The 11,718-nt window shown below is 35.4% G+C and overlaps 1 long non-coding RNA gene across 1 annotated transcript in view; it reads right to left on the minus strand.

Moving 5' to 3' along the window:
* Positions 1-9,642, minus strand: part of LOC134649548 (uncharacterized) — a 96,999-nt gene extending 87,357 nt beyond the window's left edge. The window contains exon 1 of the long non-coding RNA XR_010096970.1: positions 9,459-9,642. This is a non-coding gene — a long non-coding RNA (uncharacterized LOC134649548). The remainder of the gene's footprint in view (positions 1-9,458) is intronic.
* Between the last annotated feature and the right edge of the window lie 2,076 nt (positions 9,643-11,718).

An 11,718-nucleotide genomic window follows, 5' to 3' on the forward strand; every position in this document is an offset into this window, starting at 1 on the left:
GTAAAAAAAGGCACGAAATTCAAATTTTCTATGGGACGCCCTTTTCTATCCCTTCGCGCCTACATTTTTCAAATTTGCCGCCTTTTTCTGGTCAAGATCTGGTTGACCGAGTATACATAACATTTCAAGTAAAAAAAAAACCGGCCAAGTGCGAGTCGGACTCGCGCACGGAGGGTTCCGCACCATCAACAAAAATTAGAGCAAAACAAGCAAAAAAACGGTCACCCATCCAAGTACTGACCCCGCCCGACGTTGCTTAACTTCGGTCAAAAATCACGTTTGTTGTATGGGAGCCCCACTTAAATCTTTATTTTATTCTGTTTTTAGTATTTGTTGTTATAGCGGCAACAGAAATACATCATCTGTGAAAATTTCAACTTTCTAGCTATCACGGTTCGTGAGATACAGCCTGGTGACAGACGGACGGACGGACGGACAGCGGAGTCTTAGTAATAGGGTCCCGTTTTTACCCTTTGGGTACGGAACCCTAAAAAGCTTGTAAAAAGCCCAACCATCTGAGATCCTAGTCAGTAAGAGTAGGTTCAATTCAACCCAACTTCGCTATTTATTTGCTATTGTTTATAAGGAAATGGAGTTCCATTAATGGAGTTCCATTAATCCTATTCCATTAGAATTTTGGGTGCCATGCTTTATGAGAGTAACAATATGAGCACTCACTGTAGAGAAACTGAATTGAATATGTATGCCTACATTATTTCAGGAGTGATGTCTATGAATCATTGAAAGTGGCATTCATGGGATGAATTAAGTACCTACCCTGATAAAATAAGATGTCATAAAGGGTTTAGTTCTTTTATAGTATTTTATGCAACCGTTGTTTAAGAGGGGTCAAAAAAGGCGAGTGGCGTAAGTAACAATTTGAGGCGAAGCCGAAAATTGTTAATAAAGACGCCACGAGTATTTTTTGACTCAGTTAAACAACGTTGCATACAATACTTTTTCTACGACCAAGCACTTACTTTGAAATGCAATGAAATAATAATAAAAATTGATGATGATGATTGTTTAATTTCCTAATATGATAGGTTGTTCAGTGCGTGCGATTCTTAAGGGGAACGAAAATTTTATTATTTTTGCGCTACGATGCACGGTTTAGGAGATACAGCCCTATAAATATTTTTTTTTTGTTTTTTTTTTATTTTTTTTTTATATTAATTAGGGGTTTCTTACAGAGGAATGAACATTTTATTATTTTTGCGCTACGACGCACGGTTTAGGAGATACAACCCATAAACATTTTTCTTTATTTTTTTTTTCGTGGTTTTTAAATACATATTACTTATAGGGGTTCCAAAGGGGAACGAAAATTTGATTATTTTTGCGCTACGACGCACGGTTTAGGAGATACAGCATTACACAGTTTTTTTTTGTTTTTATTTTTATTTTTATTTCTTTTTTGTTTTTTTTTTTAAATATTAATTAGGGGTTTCTTACAGAGGAATGAACATTTTATTATTTTTGCGCTACGACGCACGGTTTAGTACAACCCATAAACATTTTTCTTTCTTTTCTTTAATTTTTTTTTTGTTTTTCGTGTTTTTTGAATATTACTTATGGCTTCCAAAGGGGAACGAAAATTTGATTATTTTTGCGCTACGACGCACGGTTTAGGAGATACAGCATTATAAAGTTTTTTTTTTTTTTTTTTTTTTTCTCTTTTGTTTTTTTTTAATATTAATTAGGGGCTTCTTACAGAGGAATGAACATTTTAATATTTTTGCGCTACGACGCACGGTTTAGGAGATACAACCCATAAACATTTTTCTTTTTTTTTCTTTTTTTTTAGTTTTTTGTGTTTTATAAATATTACTTACGGGTTTCAAAGGGGAACGAAAATTTGATTATTTTTGCGCTACGACGCACGGTTTAGGAGATACAACATTATAAAGTTTTTTTGTTTTTTTTTTTATTTCATTTTTGTTATTTTTTTTTTAATATTAATTAGGGGTTTCTTACAGAGGAATGAACATTTTATTATTTTTGCGCTACGACGCACGGTTTAGGAGATACAATCCATAAACATTTTTCTTTCTTTTTTTAATTTTTTTTTTAGTTTTTTGTGTTTTTTGTAAATATTACTTATGGGTTTCAAAGGGGAACGAAAATTTGATTATTTTTGCGCTACGACGCACGGTTTAGGAGATACAGCCCTATAAAGATGAAAACTGATGATGATGATGATGATTAACCAAAACATGTCTATGGTTCACTCATCTGTCAGAAATGACAATTAAAATTAGGTTGGCAACAATGTATTCCATACAATATTTTTTAAGTGGTGATTACACGAAGTATCGTAAAAGTGCCAAAAAGATACTGCGTGTATGCACAAATACTTTTTTGGGGGACAGACTAAAGACTTGTCTTGACAACTATAAGAGAGGGGTTTAAAGGTTTGTGCACGACCCTTTAAATGACAAATAAAAGTACGGGAGTAGAAAAAATATGTTACAAAACCTAAAAAGAGTGAACTTGTGAATTTCGTCGAGGTAGTATATGACAAACTCCGCATGAGTGGTGTCATGACACATAAAGTATCTACTGTAATATAATATTTAAATACATATATGTAATAATGTTTACAATGATATCAGAATATTTCCCCCAGAATAAACAATTCACCGTCAAGTACATTATAAAAAAAAACTTTTTTATACGAAATTTCACTGTCATCATGTAACTTACATAGCATTAATGACAGAAAACCAATACTTTTTTAAATATTTCTGATTTTTAAATGTTGAACACAATTCTTACCAAGCTTATTTTTTTACCCATAAGTGTGCCTCGTTGCCTGGCAGTAAAATTTGCACCTTCTACATGTTTCTTCCAACGAGATAAGACACGAAAGAGCAGCGCAGAATTTGTTATGTGTCTTTGAGCTAAAATCATGTTACAACACTTTTAAGTTAAACTTGGACGGATTACGCTACGCTCGAGCATACATGACTACTTCGCTGACAATCCCTCGTTTCCCGGTCTCTCGGTACCTAATATGTAATGTAATGTTATAGACTGAAGACAAAGTAACTTTTGAGTTAACGATTATAAGCTTTATTCAAGGGATCGGAGGCGTAGTACGAGTAGGTACCCAATTCCGGATTGTTTGTTCATAAATAGTAAGCATACCTATTTACTATGTATTACTTATATTAGATCTGTAGTATATTTTTAGACTAAAAGTGGGGTAATATGTATATCGGGTGCATTAAATTTTTTTATAATTACTTTTTATATATTATAGTTTAATATATCGTTATTTCAAATAACGTAATTAATGGCATACTACCGTAATACCTAATTAACGGTACACATAATGTTATTATTGGTATTATGTTCATAAAGTATATTTACACTTCGTCTAATATACATTGCCATAATTATTACATACTCTAAAGCATATTATTTGTTATAACAAGTGATATCGCATAATTATTTGTATGGCATAATAGTTGCATGACATAAATGGGTTAGGTTAGGTTGGAACTGCGACTCCACACAAACGAATAACTACCTAGCAAAAGGAGGGTTAGGTTAGGTTAGAACTTTGACCCTCCGTAGAATGAAATACCTAGCAAAAAAGTGGTTTAGGTTAGGTTTGAACTGCGCCCCCGGAGAATCGAAAACCATGAAAAAATTGGTTAGGTTAAGGTTAGAACTGCGACCCCCCTAGAATAAAATATGTAACAAAAGAAGTAGGGTGCTAATTTTTTTCGTCAGGCATGTTTACACTATGATAATCTGTATTTAATTAAGTATTGGGTCTGCGTACTACTTAGATATGAAAAATATGTACATTTTTATGTTATTTTTAAATGAAATATGACAAAAAATGTTATACAAGATATGTATTTATATTTGATAAAATTGTATAAAGTATTACGTTATACAAAAATATAATATAACAAATGTCATTATAGCACATGTGTATATATTATTTAAAAATTATATTACAATAGGCATTATAGCAATGACAGTTTAGATGAAATCACAATATAACAAAGGAAATATATAATAAAAATTACATTATAACATATAATAATATATCAAATGGCGTTATAACAAACGTATGATAGTTTTTTTATAATTATATTAAGCATTACACACCCATGTATATCAAATAGGGATGTTAATTCATCCCAAAAAAAATACTGAAATTTTTCATTAAATACATTACACCTAGTATTTAATTATACGAACGGGTCTACCGCGAAATAATTTCATTTTTTTTTACCTAAAAATTCCGACCTTTCAATTTCCGCGACCATAGCTGATGCAACTCAGCTGAAATGTCGGAATTTAACGTAAAAACAATGAAATTATATCGCGGTAGACCCGTTTTTATAATTAAATACTAGGTTTAATGTGATACCGTAAAATGGGGTGAGTATGGTCAAAACTGAAATTCAAACCTCGATAACATTTTATTTTTACATATGAAAACTGAATGGTGTATATAATAAGTGTTCCGGACGTTTGTATTTTAGTTTTTATTTTATTTTGGGTAGTTCCATTTCATAACTTTGACGATAAAGAGGAAACCCCACCTCACCCCGTAGTGCCTCGTATTTGGGGTGAGAGGGGTTTTCATACAAAGGTGATTTTGGAAGATTGTTGGATCAATTTTTTTTTATTATGCGTATTACTATAGCTCCATTTTAAATTGGAATACATTTATTTTGTAGCAGTAGCCTTAAAATCCCTTCTCACCCCCCTCTCAAACCTTCTCTCCCCATTCATAACCTACCTCTCCCCGCGAAACCTACTCACCCCGTTTTACGGTTGTATTTATTTGGTAGATCCGTTCATATAATTAAATATTAGGTATCAGTCTTGGTGAGCCTTGTCTGGAACGGCGAACCGCGTTTTGCAGACAAGACCGTTTTAAACTTTGGCCACCGCAACGTCCGGTTTTTTATTAATACCGGAATACAGGCTGTACATTTAGTCACCTGCAATAATTTACGGTGTAAATATATAGGTCATACTGTGCCCCAAAATCGCGAAAAAAAAATTACTTTCCCATAGATTTTGGCTGGCTGACGTTGATATTTTGTATTGGAGAGTCAAATTTTTTTCGCGATTTTGGGGTTGGTACAACGTATGACCTATTATTTACACCGTAAATTATTACAGGTGACTAAATTTACAGCCTGTATAACTACTACGGAACTAACGTAATATTATTCCTAGTATCACAGAATAACTAATAGTACTACCGTACTATTAGTTATTCTGTGCTAGTATATATAATATTTACTATATTAAAATACAGCTAAGTAAATAACCGTGCCCAAAACATCCTAATGAAAGTTCATTTTTAACATTGATTCGAAGTTTTCTAATTTTTAATGTTTATCAGTAATCTATATAATAAATATCTCATTTTTAATGTACCTATAGTTAGGTTAGTGAACCCGTCAGTCTGCCCAAATGCTCGTCAACCAGAAATATAAATAGGTTACCAATATCCGCGTTACAACATTACAGTTTCCACTACCGCTGAGAAATATCACAAATTTTCTACAAAGTTTGCTTAGGTACCTATGCTGGAAAATAATTCGCATCCTTGTTTTTCAGAATCAACTAAATTGCGTTGGCAAGCGCATACCCGATTCAAGATAAAATGCTACTTCTGAAATATTGACGAAAACAGATTTTGCATGTTGCGGTTATATTCGAGCTAAAACAAAATACTTTTTATTTTTTGCAATTCAGCAATTCAGTGACTAAAAATAGGGTAGGGGAGAGTGGGTAACAGTGACTAACGGGGCACGGTGACTAAAATGCCGCTGTCCGTGTATTTACGCACACAAACACTTGTACTCTTGTCAAACGTTCACCTCGAGTGTTCCCCCCGCGCCGCGCCAGTCGCCGCCACGCTCGCACGCTGGGTGGTCACGCGCCGGCAGTGTACCGCCAAAGTAAGTAGAGCCAGGAGGATGATTGGTGACAAGAAGCTAACGGGTAAGCTTCAGTCTTTGGCCCATCGGCGGAAAGTCGCCAGTCTGTCGGTGTTCTACAGATTGCACTTCGGGGAGTGTGCTCAAGAGCTACACGAGCATATTCCACCGTCCCCATTCTACCATCGGACTTTTAGACGCACTGCCGGTTTCCATCCTTACTTGGTAGATATTCCACGAATCCGCACGAAGCGCTTTGCTTCCTCTTTCCTTATGCGCACTGCCAAGGAATGGAATTCCTTGCCGGCGTCTATATTTCCGAGCTCATATAACCCGGCAACCTTCAAATCAAGGGTGAACAGGCACCTTCTGGGCAGACTCGCTCCATCGTAGGCCACGTCTTCGCCCCGGCTAGTCTGTGGCCATGAGTAAGCCCATTTTTAATAAAAAAAAAAAAGTAACAAATTAAATTTTTTCGTGTTTTTAAAAAGTGTGTGGTGTCATATTCTTTAGGGGTTTTGTGTGTTTGTGGATTATTTAGTGTTGTGCAGTGTTTAGGTTAGCCTAAAATGCTATTATTTTGCCCGTAACAAGAGTGTATATATTTATTCCAAATTTTTGATTTCGATAACGGTGGTTGGGTCACAATGGATAATTTTAACTTGGGTTACAGTGGATAAGTATCCACTGTGACCCGTATATTTGTTCTTTACATTGCGTTAATTATTTTATGTATTTACAGATCCAACTATTCATCGCCAGCAGACTCCAACGCCACCAACAACTAGTCGGGAAGGAAATCAAAAGGAATCGTAAGCTGATGTTATGGATCACAACCATTCTAATTCTGTAATAACGTCGACTGCTCTTAACCGTAACTCCTGGTGAAGTTTTAACTCTTGTGGCAGGGCCTTCAAAAGATTTTAAGAGCCCTTTAGATATATGAGGATTATCTAAACAGGCCCTAGAAAAAATACTAGAAATCCAAGGAGGAAGTAGGAAAGGTAAATCAATGATAGGTACATACACACCTAATAAAGATGATATTGAAGAACGAGTCCAAGAAAAAAAGCAAACGATTAAGAAAAGGACGACCGTCAAAGGAAAGTGTTACTTTGCTTACTTTCCTTTTGACGGTGCGAGTGATGAGGAAAACGATACTTTAAGTGTTCAATTCGAGGAAGAGGGATCGATGAAGAAAAAAAAACTGATTTTGGTATGGGTGATCAAGAATATGTCGAACAGTTGCCAACTTTACCAAAAGAAGACAATTTTGTCCTCTTAGTATTTAAAATAAATAATAAAAAAGTTTTCTACGTTGGAAAAGTGTTAAAAGATGCAGCTAATGGGGAAACCGATATCAAATGTTTTGAAACATTACGTAATTTTTGATCTCCAAATTAATATAATTATTGTTGAATATATTGTAGTTTCAGACACTCCGTTCTACTGTTAATTACTAAAAGTGACCTTATGAAGTAAATTGATTAATAAATAATATTTGTTAATTGAGTTTTTTTAATAAAACCTGCAAATAATCACTGTGACCCATGAGGTTCACTGTATCCCAAGGGCTTAACCACTGTAACCCATGGAAGGGGTACAGTGGATAATTTCCCATTTAAAAAAAAGTACTTTTGACTAAAATCTATGGCTGTTGGAATGTTTGTCGTCTGTTTTTTGTGTACCCTGATAGTGTTACGAAACGATGGATTTAAATGCTAGGGCTAAATGTACTTTACTTCAGAAATATTGGGCTTCAAACAAAAGTGTATCCACTGTTACCCACTCTCCCCTACCCATATTATATTGTGTTATAATTGACAACATTTATGCTACTTACAATAAAAAAAGTCCTTAGTGTTATACCTAGGCACCATTTTACCATTTTTTTTAATTAACTATATAATTAATTATCATCAGCTAAGATTGCGTTTGTCAGAAATCCAACCAAATATACCCAAAAGTATTTGCCCCATAATTCAAACATAACGCATTTAAATATGGTACTATAATACTAGGTAACAGACTAACACATTGTAGAAAACCTAATAGGAACATTCGCATTAAATCCAGTTATTTATCGAAATGCCGGTAACTTTGTATTCCTACAACCAGACTACTTCGAAACCAGACTCAATTCTGCATTGCTTTCTGCACGTATGGTAAGTTTCAACCAAATTCCCAACGATCTGTTTTATTTGGCTTTATTTCAGCTATGTCGATATCAATTTGGCTCAAAGATTTTGCAGGAATCTGAGTAAAATCATTTCATTGTGCTCGAATTCTGGACTGAAGAAATTTTGCATTGTTCAAAACTTTGGATGATAACTTTTCAAAGTAATGTGGTGTCATATTCCTTTGCTATTTTGGTAAAGTTTGTTTTTGTATTAGATTTCTCATTGTTTTCTGAAATACGGCTTAAGTAAATAAAAAACAAAAATGTCAAAGCAAAAGAAGTTATTTTCGTATATAAAGGTAACTAATTATAATAATATATAAATTAAATATTATCATTAAATTGTCAAATGGGTTTCTACTTACATGTTTGCTTTGCTTCGCGCAAGCGTCCCAAAGGTCCGGAATATCATTGTTCCGTGATGGGACAATCAATAGTATTTTATATCATCGTGATATAATGGAGAGCATTTCAGTCGAGTACCGTGTTTAGGCAACGAAGCTTGCTGAGTTGCCTAAGTAAGGTACGAGATTGAAAAGCTTGATTATATCACTATTGTATACAATACTTTTTCTACGAGTCAACAAAAAAAAAACTTAAAACTAGTAGAAGAATCATATATGTAGGTAAAAAAAACCAAAAGTATACAGCTAAGAGATGCGCGACCGCGATACCTTCGTACTAGTCCGCGACCCGGCCTCCGCGCCCCGCGCCCCCCGGCCGGTTGGTCAACGACACCTTCTCGTAACTCATGAGGCCCTGGTACTTGCTCCGCGCTTTCGATTGGTCAATTTCATTATAGTTGACTAAACTGTATCGAAATGAATATTATAGTTGACTAAACTGTATCGAAATGAATATTATAGTTGAGTTGGGGTCCCATAGTGAAAAAAGTATGCGATTTCACTTTGGTATACGAAGTCTTAATTCAAGCATTGCAGTCGACGAGTAGAAAAACAATATTATACACAACCTTGGGAACAAATCAAATTATTTTATTAAATATATTGATTTGTGCTTTTTTTTAAGTAGTCACACTACTATATATAAACTATCTGGATCCGGATCCGACCTTAACCACTGGAGGGCTTCATCACTTTTTCTTTATTAGGGTTCCGTAGCCAAATGGCAAAAAACGGAACCCTTATAGATTCGTCATGTCTGTCTGTCTGTCTGTCCGTCTGTCCGTCTGTCTGTCCGTCCGTATGTCACAGCCACTTTTCTCCGAAACTATAAGAACTATACTGTTGAAACTTGGTAAGTAGATGTATTCTGTGAACCGCATTAAGATTTACACACAAAAGTAGAAAAAAAAACAATAAATTTTTGGGGTTCCCCATACTTCGAACTGAAACTCAAAAAATTTTTTTTTCATCAAACCCATACGTGTGGGGTATCTATGGATAGGTCTTCAAAAATGATATTGAGGTTTCTAATATAATTTTTTTCTAAACTGAATAGTTTGCGCGAGAGACACTTCCAAAGTGGTAAAATGTGTGTCCCCCCCCCCCCTGTAACTTCTAAAATAAGAGAATGATAAAACTAAAAAAAATATATGATGTACATTACCATGTAAACTGCCACCGAAAATTGGTTTGAACGAGATCTAGTAAGTAGTTTTTTTTTATACGTCATAAATCGCCTAAATACGGAACCCTTCATGGGCGAGTCCGACTCGCACTTGGCCGCTTTATGACATCTATTTCAGAGTCTAAACAATATTATGTTAGAATTTGAGCCAATAAATGCGTGTCCAATCACGCATCATGGAGGGTTTCCTACCTTTATTAGATACAAGGAAATTCTTGTTGCTTACAAGAAAAATCCATAAAAGCAAGTGTATCTTCGCAGCACTTAAGATCAGGTCTAGGGTAAGATCAGGACTGCAGCAAGAGGGCCAAGTCATCACAGAAATGGAATTGCGTCGGTCGAGCTAGACGAACCTAGTGCTTGGGGTCATTGTCTTGTTGAAATTGGCATATAATAACTGGTAAATTTCTTGAACCTATGGCAAAATGGTATTTTTGAAATTACTTCTGTACACATGCTGGTTTGTAACAACCTCATAGTTTATTAATACCGCTGCCAATTTTCTCTGTTACGGTTGTGCACTTGAGATTGAGGGCCATAATATTTGGTGGTCGATGAATATTTTCGGCATATTTCATAAGCGACGAAATTCACGAAATTAATCGCAATTCGTTCTAAGCCTACCTATTAAGTTTCATACGACACAAATTGTGTCGTACACACAATACACTGACTGACACAATACACAGTGGACGTTTAGTTAGTGATAGGGTCCCGTTAACACCCTTTGGGTACTGAACCAAAAAAAATGTGTGTTGTACATTTAAAGATACCTACATTTAGCACTTTTACTATACCTACACACATATATGTCTTCAATGTCCACACCGTGTGACGTGTTTTATTAGCCACAGATCTAGAATGACGAAAATGTTTAAATCCTTGAGCCGCTCACGCTGATCTGTGCTCGCGAAAAGCAACCAGAATTGTGTCACAGTCATAGGAATCTTGCTCGCATTATCGGTGGTATGGTGGTCTTTTTAATTTGTTTAAAACTTACGGCGCATAAGTGTATTAGCATAAGTACATATATGTCGGTCCATGAATTAGCTCATTGACGAACGCACTGCCATTCATTTCTTGTGGTTTCAGTCTAACTTCTTGAGGATTAAGTCATGCAAGTGCGTGCGCTTATGAAGCATGCCGATGCCGTACGTTAAACTTTTTGATTAAGGTCGCCGAAGGACGTTATTCCTTTCCAGTCACCTGGCGTTTATAAAATTGATTGCAGTTGTGGTAGTTCCAATATCGGAGAAACAAAACACACCATAGCAGAAAGAGTTAAGGAACATATCGTAGCTGTCGAAAATCGTCAGGTGAACAAGTCTGCCGTGGCTGAGTAATTGGAGTCAGGACCAAACCACTGTATTGAGCTGCATAACCCTAAAATCCTTTCCACGGATCGCCGTTTCTTCAGTAGAGAAATGCGTTGAAACCATTGAAATGAAAAAACATTGCAATTTTCAATCGGGACGAGGGTTTTAAGATCTCATCCACGTGGAATCCAGCCATTAGTACCCAAAATTAAGCGAAAACAAATATATCGATAATTGAAAAATCGGATATCGTAAGTGTAGTGTGATTAGTGTGTCGACGAGACTAGGGATGCCTAGCGCACAAGTTGATAAACAAGATCCAGTGCGGGTTTTTCGAAAAACTTGCGCGGCTACAAGATGTTGATGTCAACTTTAGACCACCTTTAGTCAGTCTTCTCCGAGACCACGGGGACAAAACGTCAGAGCTAAATTTAAAAACTTAATTATACGTGATTAAGTCCTGTTTTGCTAAATAATAATGAGTAAAAATCGTGAAAGTGTAAATCAGTGTACGCCGGATTTCTTTTCTGTTTCATTTATTGGTGAGAAGCGATACCTGTCCCCAGATACACGTATTTGATTTAACGAGCTAACCAACAGTATATCAGAGAAAATAAGACTTATTTATTCGTAAAACACAAAAATAGGCATTTAAAGCTGAATGGAACATTTATTAGGTACTTTGTTTTCTATGTGTTTATTTTGTAAT

This window comes from Cydia amplana, chromosome 1 (assembly GCF_948474715.1).
Source record: "Cydia amplana chromosome 1, ilCydAmpl1.1, whole genome shotgun sequence".
Classification (NCBI taxonomy): Eukaryota; Metazoa; Arthropoda; class Insecta; order Lepidoptera; family Tortricidae; genus Cydia; species Cydia amplana.